The sequence below is a fragment of the Mytilus edulis genome, chromosome 13 (assembly GCF_963676685.1).
Source record: "Mytilus edulis chromosome 13, xbMytEdul2.2, whole genome shotgun sequence".
NCBI classification, from domain to species: domain Eukaryota; kingdom Metazoa; phylum Mollusca; class Bivalvia; order Mytilida; family Mytilidae; genus Mytilus; species Mytilus edulis.
In genome coordinates this window covers 21,820,555-21,835,357 of record NC_092356.1, presented here as the reverse complement: position 1 = coordinate 21,835,357, position 14,803 = coordinate 21,820,555, and positions in this window count along the sequence as shown.

The window sequence follows — 14,803 nt, the reverse complement described above, 5'->3', positions numbered from 1 at the left end:
GTTAGGATGTTTACGCTAATTAGAGATTTATGAGAGAATGGAATACCATAGAGACAATCTGGAGACACCCTTTTGAAGCCCGTGATGTGTTGATTAAGATTTCGTTAAAATTTTCCGTATAGTTAGAGATGATAGAGCCAAATTCATTCAAGTGAACTTACCCAGATTATGCCACTAATTACATAATAATTGATTACAATATGATTGCATTCATTTACAAGATTAATCTTTTATCTATCTATATATACCTCTTTTATTATTTTCTATGCATTCATAAGAAAGTTACAGCATTTCAAAGGTTAGTGATTGGAAGTAAACAAATCTTTGTATTGTGCTACCGTAAGAGTTTAATGTTGCGTCTATAATCACTGAATTAGTACTCATTGTTTGTGTTATATATATATATATATACAACTCGTCTAAACATCAACCCAACAATGTTAGATCTGTAAATTTGCTTTCGCAAATATTTTGTTCTTCCCTCGCCGGGATTCGAACCCATGCTACTGTGATATCGTGACACCAAATCGCCTGCACTGCAGCCGTCCCGCTAGACCACACGACCACCTGGGCTCTACAAAAATAAAGCTTTCAGTGGCCGTGTGTTACCTTTCCTCGTCAGTTTTAATCTAGCGGCGTACTACAGTACATGATATATAAGGCATGGAGATGTTATTGTTACAGATCAGCTCAATTATCTATAGTAAAGGATCCTACAAATTAATGGAAGATACAGTCACAGAAAATAATTATATTCATAAGTACGTCTGAGTCAGTGACAACTCTACAACAGATGTATCCATCGGATCGCCATCGATGATGGTGATACATGGCTGTGTACATTATGTATATACAACTCGTCTAAACATCAACCCAACAATGTTAGATCTGTAAATTTGCTTTCGCAAATTTTTTGTTCTTCCCTCGCCGGGATTCGAACCCATGCTGCTGTGATATCGTGACACCAAATCGCCTGCACTGCAGCCGTCCCGCTAGACAACACGACCACCTGGGCTCTACAAAAATAAAGCTTTCAGTGGCCGTGTGTTACCTTTCCTCGTCAGTTTTTATCTAGCGGCGTACTACAGTACATGATATATAAGGCATGGAGATGTTATTGTTACAGGTCAGCTCAATTATCTATAGTAAAGGATCCTACAAATTAATGCAAGATACAGTCACAGAAAATAATTTTATTCATAAGTACGTCTGAGTCAGTGACAACTCTACAACAGATGTATCCATCGGATCGCCATCAATGATGGTGATACATGGCTGTGTACATTATGTATATACAACTCGTCTAAACATCAACCCAACAATGTTAGATCTGTAAATTTGCTTTCGCAAATTTTTTGTTCTTCCCTCGCCGGGATTCGAACCCATGCTACTGTGATATCGTGACACCAAATCGCCTGCACTGCAGCCGTCCCGCTAGACCACATATATATATGTAAATCTTAAGCATGCCTCAAGTTGCGGGATTCACTAGCTGTGTTAAAGACCAATTGGTTGACTTCTGCCGTTTTCAAATGTTTTGTCGGGTTGTTGTCTCTTTGACACATTCCCATTTCCATTCTCTATTTTATAAACAACAGAACGTAGGAATCGACTTTTTGTTGATAATATCCTGGGTCAAGGATCACCCATGGTTGGTTCTATAAGTTGTTTTAACCACGTTCCATTTAATCAGAGATGAACATAATGCGACTGTGCCTTAGAAACAGACAACCAACCTTTGTATCTATGATGAGTTTATTTTCAACCACTGGGTCGATGCCACTGCTGGTGGTGATTTATTTTCCCGAGGGTATCACAAGCCCAGTAGTCAACACTTCTGTGTTGACTTGAGTTATCATTGATATGTTCATAATTATAAGTTAACTGTTAACAAAACTTTGAATTTAAAAAAAAAATAAGGCTTTTCTACCTCAGGAATAGATTACCTTAGCTCTAATTGGCAAAACTTTTAGGAATTTTTGGTCCTCATTGCTCTCCAACTTCGTACTTTATTTGGCCATTTAAAACATTTTTGATTCGAGCGTCACTGATGAGTCTTGTGTAGACGAAACGCGCGTCTGGCGTAAATATTAAATTTTATTCCTGGTATATATGATGAGTTTATTTGTACTGCACAGAATTTAAGAAAAATAGAAATTACATATGACTGAAACATTAAACTAGAGGCTCTTAAGAGCCTGTGTCTCTCACCTTGATCTATGTGCATATAAAACAAAGGACACAGATTGATTCATGACAAAATTGTGTTTTCGTGATGGTGATGTGTTTGTAGATCTTACTTTACTGAACATTCTTGCTTCTTACAATTAACTCAGTTTATAATGAACTTGGCCCATTAGTTACATAGGAAAATATTTTCTTAAAATTAACAAAAATTTACGAATTTACAAAATTATTAAAAATTGACTATAAAGGGCAATTACACTTTAAGGGGTCAACTGACCTTTTTTGTCATGTTGACTTATTTGTCGATATTACTTTGCTTAACATTATTGCCGTTTTCAGTTTATCTCTATCTATAATAATATTCAAGATAATAACAGCAAAATTTCCTTAAAAATTTCTAATTCAGGGGCAGCAATTCAACAACCAGTTTTCGGATTCATCTGGAAATTTCAGGGCAGATAGATCTTGACTTGCAAAACAATTTAGCCCGATGTTTGAATTGCTCTTAATGCTTTGGTTTCAGAGTTATAAGCCAAAATCTACATTTTACCCCTACGTTCTTTTTTTAGCCATGGCAGTCATCTTGGTTGGTGAGCAGGATCACCGCACATATTTTGTAAACTAGATACCTCACTGGTGATTATGGCTAAGTATGGTTAAATTTGGACCAGTAGTTTTTGAGGAGAAGATTTTTGTAAAAGGTTAGAAAAAATTCCGAAAAATTGGTAAAAAATGACTATAAAGGGCAAAAGCTCTTAAAGGGGTCAACTGCCCATTTTAGTCATGTTTAACTTATTTGTAGATCCTACTTTGATGAACAATATTGCAGTTTATCTCTATCTATGATAATATTCAATATAATAGTCAAAAAACGGTATAATTTCCTTAAAATTGTCAAATCAGGGGCAGCAACCCAACAACTGGTTGTCCAATTCGTCTGATAATTAGAGGGCAGATAGATCTTTACCTGATAAACAATGTTACCCCATGTCAGATTTGCTCTAAATGCTTTGGTTTCAGAGTTATAGGCAAAAATCTATATTTTACCCCTATGTTCTATTTTTAGCCATAGCCACCATCTTGGTTAATTGGCCGGGTCACGCCACACAGTTTTTAAACTAGATACCCCAATGATGAGTGTGACCAAGTTTGCTTTAATTTGGCCCAGTAGTTTCAGAGGAGAAGAGTTTTGTAAAAGCTGACGACGGACGCAAAGTTATGAGAAAAGCTCACTTGGCCCTTTGGGCCAGGTGAGCGAAAAAGAAATATTGTGTAACTCAACGATCTGGCAATTGCCAAATAAATCCGGTAAAGTTTTATGAACTACTTGTTTTGAACTACACATGTGGTGAAAATGAGATGTGTGTTAAACGCCAATAAGACAACAACGCAACAATACATTAAAAAATTGAAGACTTGTATTTATAAATGAACATATACATGTAGCAGAAATGACACACAAAAGACAGGTGTTTATTATAAATCATGCTATAAATTGCCAAAATTCTAGACAAATTGTATGAAGGCCGTACATTGACCTATAATGGATTACTTTTTTTAATTTGTTATTTGGATTGAGAGTTGTCTTATTGGTACTCACACCACATCTTCCTATATTTATAATCTGTCACAACAAAATTTTTCAAGGCAAAAAAAGAAAAAGTACCTTTTTAAGCTTCTTATGTATATTTTTTTTGTATCGATCTGTTAATTGACATAAATCACATAGAAAAACTCAGAACAAAAATACTTACTGAAACGTCGCCATCATTCGATAGTTTTGTGTGATGTCTCTTGTGTTCTATTATTGGTCTCTTTGGCTTTTTTTTTTATTCATGACGTTGTACGTATATTTTCGATCTATGAGTTTGTCTGTTTGTCTGGTATTTTTCACTTTCAGATTACTACACTTTATCATATGCATGATATACGTTATAGGGTTCGTTGAACTTAGCACGGTGACCGAATGGTGCTTTCGGCCACGTCATTTAGTTCATGTTTTTACATACTCGTGTCGAAAAGTTGCTGTCTCTCACTATTGTATCAACATTGCTATCATCAATTTGGTCAAGTAACGAAATATGTTGTGATAGATTAAACATTAATATTCTAATGTATATTGGCTAAAAATATATGTAAAAAAATGTTAAAAAGTAAATATATGAATTTAAATCAGAGAATTAAAAAAAATATACAGCTTACCTTCCATAATGAGATTTCCTATTGATTTATATAGTTTAATATCACAATAATTATTTAAATTCATTGTTTAATATCGCAACAATTATTTAAACTATCATTGTTTAATATCACAATAATCTTTTAAACTATCATTTTTATCTCTTGATTAAGTTTTAGTTATTTTTAGAATATAGTTTTATAAACAGTTATGAACCATACGATGATGAAGTATATTTTGTGAATAAATTTATTCTGTTTTATCAATTGAAGTCAAATTGGGGCTTGAAGATTTTCGTAATCTTCTAACGGAGCGTGCTTATTGTATCTTTTGGATATATTACATGACTGTGTAATCGATTGATTTTTTTCCTGGTTATCCCCATTTAAGCACTCTATATAGAAATATTTTTATTTATTCCATATTGGAATTATTTTAGTAGGTTTCTCTATATGAATTGGTTTTTGAATAAAAAAGTATATTCACCTGAGAAAGTGTTATTCACCGCGCTAAACGTCACGCGCTTTTACATGCAACGTTATGGTAAAATGTTTCGTGTAAAATTTGTTTTGGTATATGTTTGTCATTAAATACATTTTCTTTTCTCGGAATATGGAATAAAACAATTACTGTCTTTTGTTTCGGTAAATATGGGGTTTTATTGACTTTTGAAAAACTGATATTCACTTCGGCCGTCGGCCTCAGTGAATATCATTTTTTCAAAAGTCAATAAAACCGCATATTTACCTCATCAAAAGACAGTAATTGTATAATATTGTGGCAGTGAATTTTTAATTGAGAGGAAAGCTGGACATTTAGAAGGAAAACTTCGAATCCTTGTTAATTCAGATTGCACTCGATCACACCTGTTTCGAGCGGTGCCTGAAATCAAAATCTCAGTATTAATATCCTAGACCGAGTGACAACGGTAGATGAAGAACTACCTAAACCATTTGGTCACCAAGGTCCCTTCGTTCGTTTGGAAAATATTGTCAGCATCATTGACCATACTTATATTTTCAACAGTTTATTCATTATAGAGAAGTCTGTCATAACTGTCGATAATTTAGATTAATGTTTCATTAATTTTCTGACTTTTTTAATGCAAGAATAATTATAACAGTAACGCTTGATTCCTGGTTGCTTAATGTCCAGTGTAACAATATAGAAAATGTATCTATAGTGATGAGGGCCAAGTTACATGTAATACCGATAAAAATTCCAATACATTGAAGATATAAAATGACCAAAAATACTCAGATGCAAGAAATCGTTAGCCTTAATTAGATTGCATATGTCAAGGAAGTATTGCAATAGTCTAAATTCAGACCAAATTTATCAAATGCCAATTATTTTTCTTTCATTTTTATCTTCCATTAGCTTATTTGAAAGTAAATCAGATGCGACAAAACAGTGTATTATAGAATATAAACATCAACAGAGTGAATTGTATGATTTACAGATTAGAATTCTATACTTAAAAAATCATGGATGCATGCGCTTTGACAGAATTTTCAGAAGAGGTTAATAATAAGATTATTAATAGAAGCAAATGGGACCAAAGCGATACTTAATTAAATTAATAAGTATGTACCGAGAATGCCATAGCTAAAAAACTAAAAAAGACAAATTGATTAAGAGTATACCAGACAAAACAAATTGATTTGAAAAAATTAAAGAAAACTAAAATATGAGCAACACGAACCAAAAAACCGGGGACGATCTCAGGTACTCTCTTAAGTAAGTGCAGAAAGCCTGATTTACATGGCGTCTTTTGTAACTAAGCGGTAGTAAATAATAAAAGGGATAATGTGATTTTTACTAGTCGTTTACTAAAAGTACAACCGAAGAGGGCGAAAGATACCAGAGGGATAATCAAACTCATAGATCGGAAATAAACTGACAACGCCGGCCATGGCTAACAAAGAAAAAGACAAACACACAAATAGTAGTATTCAAGATACAACATATAAAACTAAAGACTAATCAACAAGAACCCCCCAAAAAACTGGGGGGTTGATCCCAGGTACTTTGACAGAGTAAGCAGATCCTGCTCCACATGTGGTACACGTCGTTATGCTCATGTTATTACAAACCCGGTAAATATTCGCTTAGTCATATTCGTGAAAAGGGAAGAAAATTGAAATTACGACATCAGGAACATATTCGATATCATCCGTGAAACGGTAATTCCATACAGTCAACCAACTTGTGATGGTGTTCGTAAATTTAACAAAAGGGATAATATTAACTTCTCTATTTGAAACTCTTGATTTAATAGCTTCCTGTGTGAGCAGCAATCCTCTATCAAGGAAATTATGATAGGAAAACAAGCCCGGCAATATCGTATCACTTGGGAGATATACACTCCAAAATAACTCTGAAATAATACATAATAGTAAGAAATTATCTCTTTTGTCGTAAAGTTTTGTTGTCAACCGACCCTCCTTATCAATTTGTCTCGATTTTCAGTCGTCCTTAATTGTTTTACGCTCATTGTTTTGAGTGAAATTAGGCTTTTAGTTTGTTCTTTTTAATTGTTGCATTTTAGTCATTACGGGGCCTGTTCGTTATATACGTATTGAACTCAGTGTTCAGCTCAGAGGGCGATACGGTGATACTCCCTATTATCTTTTTTTGATCTAGTTGTCGCATGAGCAATCCCATTTTTTTAAAGACCAGTCTACGAACATCGGATTGTCAATACATTCTTTACATGATTTTAACAACGTTTTTAATTTAAGAAATGTACATAAAAATCACTATATATATGTTTTCATTTTTTTTAATTTCTTAATCACATGGCCCTCTCGGACACTACAAAATTGAAGACAATAATGCATACTTCCATTCCGATCTTTTTAACTCCGCTCACTTTCATTATGTTGATCATATACACCTGCATGCATAAACCACAAAAGTCCAGTTCGTGAATAAAGAGAGATAACCCTGATTGTTATAATTAGCATTTTCTTTGAGTATAGAGACAATCGGTCGGAACCAACCTCTCTAATCCTCTTCTTGCCGACTAGATCTTTTATTCGAATAAAGAAGATTTTATACAGATGCTTCTCAAGAAGAATGAAAGAAGGCACGCATTATCCATTTACTTCATGTACCTCTATGTAAATGATTGCTACATGGAACGTTAAATAAGGATACGACAAATACAGTTAAGTGTGCCTCATATCTTGACTTATAGATAAAAAATGACAATATGAGGCGGTTGAGAATAAATTTAACGACAGAAACGGTTATTTTAACTTCCTGGTAGTGATTTTTTCTTTTCTATTTACAACATCCAAGCAGTACCTGCATATGAGGTATACACCTCCTAGTTTATATGATAATCCATAGCTTATTTCCCTATAATGATCTTCTTGATACAAGGTTGCTTCTTACAAGGATTCCATTAACCTAAATTTCAAATAATTATGTATGATTCACCCTTTCAAAGTGTAACTGACGCCATATCATGAGTTGTTTGACTGTATTGCGTATTTTGTTCACAGGTGATAACAGATGTGTTTGAATGGTTGTAGCCTCCATCACAGCCCTCTCCCGATTGTGAAATCATTGGATTAGTAGTTTCGCGGATATGTGCATTTAATAAGCAATATGACTGTTTAAATTACCGTATTGTTTTCTGGATAATGGAAAATGGTAAAACTTAACAATATTCAGAATATTTATATCACCAAAAATCAAGATGTTTTATAAATGTTCAGTTTTGACGAACATCGAAATGAACTAAATTAAGTCACTTAAACGAAAGAAATAGTACTATTCTAGTAAACGGGAGATAATCAAATTAAATAAATTTATTTGCTGCGATAGTACATTGTACGTTTGGTATCAATTATAAGTTATCGCTTTTCTCTGAATGACTCTTACACGGCTTATTGTGGCACTTTAAACCGGTCTTGTCAATAGGAGAAGCGAAAATGTTGCTTTTACAATCACACATGAGAAATGTGGTTTTTAAATAAAATAAATAATTGTTATCTTTTTTCCGTAAATTTCTTGTCAGTTCCTTTACGATTTTAAAAGTGTTAAACATGCACTGCTCTGGTATCATTACTGTAACAATGGTTCGCATACAAACATAGGTATCTGAAAATTCATATTTTTTGTCTATAAAACAAAAGTTTATCGTCAATTCTAGTAATGTCAACATATTTGACCTTTGTTGGACAAATTGTCAAGTATGCTGAAACCTAATTTTAGATTAACGATAGACGTAGAAAAGGAAGTAGAGAACTTTTGATTAGATAAACCTCTTATTTAAATATTCGACTTTTTAAATTCGGTAATTCAGATATTCTGATTGCATAAATCCGCTCTATGGTATCTTCTTATCGAATGTCATTTCTTCTGAAAATCAAATGAATATATGGTTCCCTCGTTTTTTTTACCTTTTTTATTATTGCTGTCTTATTAATAAATAATAATTTTTAAAAGTAAAATCATATAGTGTCAATCGAAATTCAAAGATAGATAACTGGATTAACTACGGTTAAAAAAAGTTTGGAATCGTAAGTATTACATGTACGTAAAACATAAACACATTAATTCTTGGATTATTATACATTTCCCGCTCTTTCGTCGGGTTGTTGCCTCTTTGACACATTCCTCATTCGAATTCTCAATATTATTAGACATTTATTTTCAGCACATTTATATCTATCTTCTTTTTTTATCTCAACTATCTCTAAAATGTTCTGGACTTTTTTATTATCCCAATGTTCAGTAATAGCAGGTATTATGTTACAAATATGTAACTATTAGTATTAGTACTTTAGATAACCTCTTTTTCTAACATCATCAGATGTGTTTCCTTTCTCGTGCATCTTTCAGACAACAATCCTTTAACATAATCATGGTATAAATATGAAGATGTGGTATGATTGCCAATGAGACAGTTCTCCACAAGAGACCACATGACACAATAATTAACAACTATAGGTCACAGTAAGGCCTTCCACAGTGAGCAAAGCCAATACCGCATAGTTCTTTTTAATATTTAACTCATAGAATAAATTTCATAGTAATGAATATTTCAACTGCTTCCTTCTCTTTTTCCTAGCTTTTTTCTACACCATGATATTTATACATATTCTAGATAATTGGGTTATACAATGCCGATGATTTAGTTTTTATTTGTCAAAACATTATATCTTAAATCACAAAATTCTCTTTAATCTATGCAATGTAAAGATTTCACCACTAGAGCACGGATTTAAAGATGTTGTAGAAATTGGTAAACTATCTATTAAACCTTGCGTTGAGTCTATTGCTTCATTTTAACATGTAGCATTTGCAGCCACAATTTGAATTTAGGATGGACACCAGTGTTGCACATCCCTTGGTACAATATGATGAAAGAACATTCTTCCAGCCAATGAAACATAACACCTTATCTCTTAGTTTCGAATTATGTTAAGCCAAAATCATATCATCTGAATTTGGAGCTTGCAAAAAGGGTTGTCTCTAAAAGAGAATAAAATGGTTGGTAAATAATTTATAGGCAGTTAGGATATCTAGGTTCGAGGAATCACACTATTTGTTCTTGCTTTAGTATTCGCTCTGAAAAGAAGAAGTGCAAAAAAACGTGTCGGGTTTATTTCATCAGAAAAAGGACTTACGAAAGAAAATGATTAACAAGGTCAACGTAAGAGGATCCATTTAACTTTCTATCTACATAAACAAAAGACGCGAAAGATATGTTGTACAATTGTTATTGAGACAAATGAACCGAAGTGGCTATTTATACAAATCAATAAGCTAATAAAACATATGATTGCAATCAACAAAACAACAACAAACATTGTATGAAATACAGCCTCCTTACTTTTGATACGCACATATAAGAGACGGTAGTGAGGTAATAGATGCCTAGGACAATCACATAACTACTACATAAGGCATGATAGGTACTTTTCTAGATTTTCATGCTTTTTTTTGTCACACTGGATACTCTATTATAACACGAAAGGACGCAAAAAGAGACGATTGTTTATTTACTGTTGTTAACTCCTTTCTGTAGAAGGTAGTGTTTTTTCCTTTCGTAGGGTATACATATTTCCAAACTCTTTCGATATGTCCGTTAATGCAGTGACGTTTTAAATATCAATCAACGTAATCTTTGTATGGCTGATAAATCAGTTAGTGGGATATTTTGTTACAACAAATGACTTTAACAAATTATTTAATAGAAAACAAATATTTTATTATATCATATATATGTGTAGAAATTTAATCACAAATTGTACACCACATTCTAATTTTAACAGATATGTTCTTTAAAGAGCTAGTTAGTTTTTGTCTCTCTTTATGGTTTTTGATGCCTCTCGTCATTGTGATAAGTTCAGCCTTTTCCAACTGATTTTTTATAACTTATGTTGTGCTTTTCGTCACTGTTCCAGGTGACTAAGGTGAGAGTGTCTGGAGCTATAACGTTACATGTTATTTTGTCATCGTCTTATTTCCAAATTTATATAAGTCGTTGTATGAAATAAGAGCATCTTTCTATCGAATTAGTAATAAGTTGCGACTATATATAAATCTATAACAAATCCTTCATAATTTAATTCATTATTATTCAAATTTGATTTATAGCGATTATATTGTTAAGCATGTTAGGAAAAATAAATATGAATCAAAATCATCAACAGCAGGCAAATTACATATTAATTAAATGGATTACTTATAATATTCGCTGTTGATTTCTGATACGGATTTTTGCTCACCTGATAAAGAAAAGAAAATCTGAGACTCAGACATTTAATAAAATCTTAAATAAAGCGATCCTGATTTGGTTAGGGACGTACCTTTTTGAAATTTTCTCTGAGTTCAGTAGTTTTGTGAATTTACATGTTCCTGTTGCGTTGTTCTCCGTTAACTACGACAAAGGTTCTAATAGATATAGGAAGATGTGGTGTGAGTGCCAATGAGACACTGTTTCCGTTCAGATATACAACCATACAGATATTTGCAAGCTAGATAAGATAAGAAATTTCTTTGGGATTTCATTAAAATCACACTTTACGTTAACTTGAATTCTAATATTCTAAATACTTAGAATACAACAAGATAAACAATTTCAAGATTAGTGCAAGTCATTAGTAGTTCAAATACAAGCTTAAATATATAAATGTTTTTTTTTTATATTGAAAACGACACCTGGAATTGGCATGAGTGTTTAGGTATAAAAACATGTTTGAAAAATTTATACATAAATTTCTTATTATCGTCACATGAAAACCACGAGAAGTATAATCACCGAAAAAATTGTCCTATCAAAACTACACAATCAAATAATATTCAAGAGCTGTTCATATCGAAATGATAGTCTCAGACAAAAATTCATTTACCAGTGAAAAATCAGTACTCTTGAAGCTATACTAAACGATTATTTTAATGAAATACATGTTTTATCAAAATTATTTTTGAGATTTATCTTTAGATTTGCCAAAATATGTTTTCCATGGATAATTTTAACAAAACGATCCAATTTTGCGCAACTGGTTGCTTAAAAGATAGCAATGTGACCCATATTTTTTCTTAAACTTTCGAAAATCATGACCAAATGTACATTTTGTATAAGAAAATTTAATATGGAAAAAAATTTATTGATGATCTACCTGAAAACATGTTTCTATGTTAACATTAAGGTAGTATGGGTGTTTTTCGCCATCTTGGATTGTAAAAAAACAGAGAACTTAAGGTGGAGATTTTCTGAAGGCATCCACATGGAATTTTCCTATTTTGTGTTTTTGCCGGAAAAAACGTACGGTGACCCTATCTTTTCATTTGATATTCTCAAAGCATTGTCTGAAAGCTATGTTTCCTAATTTATTTTACAATTCTATCATTTTCTTTAGTGTCTGATCACCAATGGTGTTTTTTCCTGTATAATCCATACAAAATGTGTTATAATCTGTCACAACCTGTAGCTTGAGAAAATGCATGGTGACCTATCATTTTTATTATATTTTTGACCATATATCAAAAGATTTTACGTTTTGGTAAAGTCAAATTCTATCAGTTTTTCTAGACTCCTATACCACCTTAAAAAGTATATGCTCAATGGACCCTCTATTTAATTTAATTTGTATAGTTATAACATGTATTATAAGTTATATGGTTCGCTACTGACCCCATACGGATCCATAGAGGGTTAGTAAAATCATAGGGGGTGAGGCCGGAGGCCTAAGCTAGTCCCCTATGAATTTTATTCACCCTCTATGGATCCGTAGGGGGTCAGTAGTTAACCGTATAACGAATTTATCGGACGCTGGACTTTTTCTGCGGCGTTTTGTTGAAAAATAAACAATGAAATACAACAACATAAATAGATGACGTCGCCATTAACGCGTCGTGAACCCCATATGAAACTTACTAACCCCATACGGTCTCATAGGGGGTCACCACGTGACGGCGTTTAACCAATCACAACGTGATAATTCATCTGTGGTCCGATAAAATAAGATATCAGCATCACATGTCAACAGTTAATCCTATTACAGAACAATCTATTTATTGTGATACGATTAAAAAGTCTAAAGGAAATAGGAACACTAAATTTAAATATATATGATATAACACAAAGGAAGTCGTTTATATGCCATTTGATATCATTGTTTTTCTTGGAACTTTTTCGCACTTTGGAAGTTGTTTTCTTTATTTCATAAATAAAACTAATAATCATTTTCACCAAATGATTCAAATGAATGAATCAAATTACAAAAATGCGTCAGCAGTTATCTAATATGTTATATTCGTCTTTGTACTTTTTATAGAAAAAAATATTCTGGTCGAATATGATAGTTTTAGTCAAATTTTATTCACTCGTTTATGTATAGGCTCGGTATGGATTAGAACTGCATATGTTGTAAAGACAGATTTGTTCAGTAGCTGTATATAAATATCATAAGATGTGGTGTGAGTGCAAATGAGACAACTCTCTATGAACATGATAAAAGTCACAATTTAAAAAGTAAACCATCAGAGGTGAATGTACGGTCTTTAACATGGCGCCTGGCTCACAACGAACAGCGTTGTCAATATCATAGAATTATATGGGATTGGCATGCAAGTGGATGGTTAAGCTTGCTATAAAACAAGGTTAAATCCACCATTTTAAGCTCACCTGGCCCGAAGGGCAAAGTGAACTTTTCACATCACTTTGCGTCCGGCGTCCGGCGTCTATCGTCGTTAACTTTTACAAATATCTTCTCCTCTGAAACTACTTGGCCAAATTAAACCAAACTTGGCCACAATCATCATTGGGGTATCTAGTTTTCTAGATGGCCGACATGGCTAAAAATAGAGCATAGGGGTAAAATGCAGTTTTTGGCTTATAACTGAAAAACCAAAGCATTTAGAGAAAATCTGACGGAATTAAAATTGTTTATCAGGTTAACATCTAACTGCCCTGAAATTTTCAGATGAATCGGACAACCCGTTGTTGTGTTGCTGCCCCTGAATTGGTAATTTTCAGTTGACCTCTTTAGGAGTTATTGTCCTTCATAGTAAATTTTAACCATTTTTGGTAAATTTTAGTAATCTTTTATAAAAATCTTCTCCTCTGAAACTACTGGGCCAAATAATTCAAAACTTGGCCACAATTATCTTTTGAGTATTTAGTTTGAAAAATGTGTGCGGTGACCCGGCCATCCAACTAAGATGGCTGCCACGGCTAAAAATAGAACCTAGGGGTAAAATGCCGTTTTTGGCTTATAACTCAAAACCCAAAGCATTTAGAGCAATCTAACATGTGATAAGATCTATTTGCACTGAAATTTTCAGATGAATTGGACAATCCGTTGTTGGGTTGCTGCCCCTGAATTGGTAATTTTAAGGAAATTTGGCTTTTTTTGGTTCTTATCTTGAATATTATTATAGATAGAGATAAACTGTAAACAGCATTAATGATCAGCAAAGTAAGATCTACAAATAAGTCAACCTGACCGAAATGGTCAGTTGACCCCCTAAGGAGTTATTGTCCTTTATATTCAATTTTTAACAATTTTCATAAAATTTGTAAATTTTAACTATCATTTTCCACTTAAACTACTGGGCCAAGTTCATTATAGATAGAGATAACTGTAAGCAGCAAGAATGTTCAGTAAAGTAAGATGAACAAACACATCACCATCACCAAAACACATTTTTTGTCATGAATCGATCAGCTTCCTGTATTTAATGTTCACATTGACCCAGGTGAGTGACAAAGGCTCTTTAGAGCCTCTAGTTTACATATTAAGAAAATGCTTGTAATGTACTAAGTCAGAAATATGACAGCAATTATCCTTTCGTTTGATGCGTTTAAAATTTCGATTTTGTCATTTGCTTACGGAGTTTGTTTGGCCATTTTTGGTATTTTACTTTTCATATTTATCTAATCTAGATGAAAATGAATATTTGTTTTGAAAG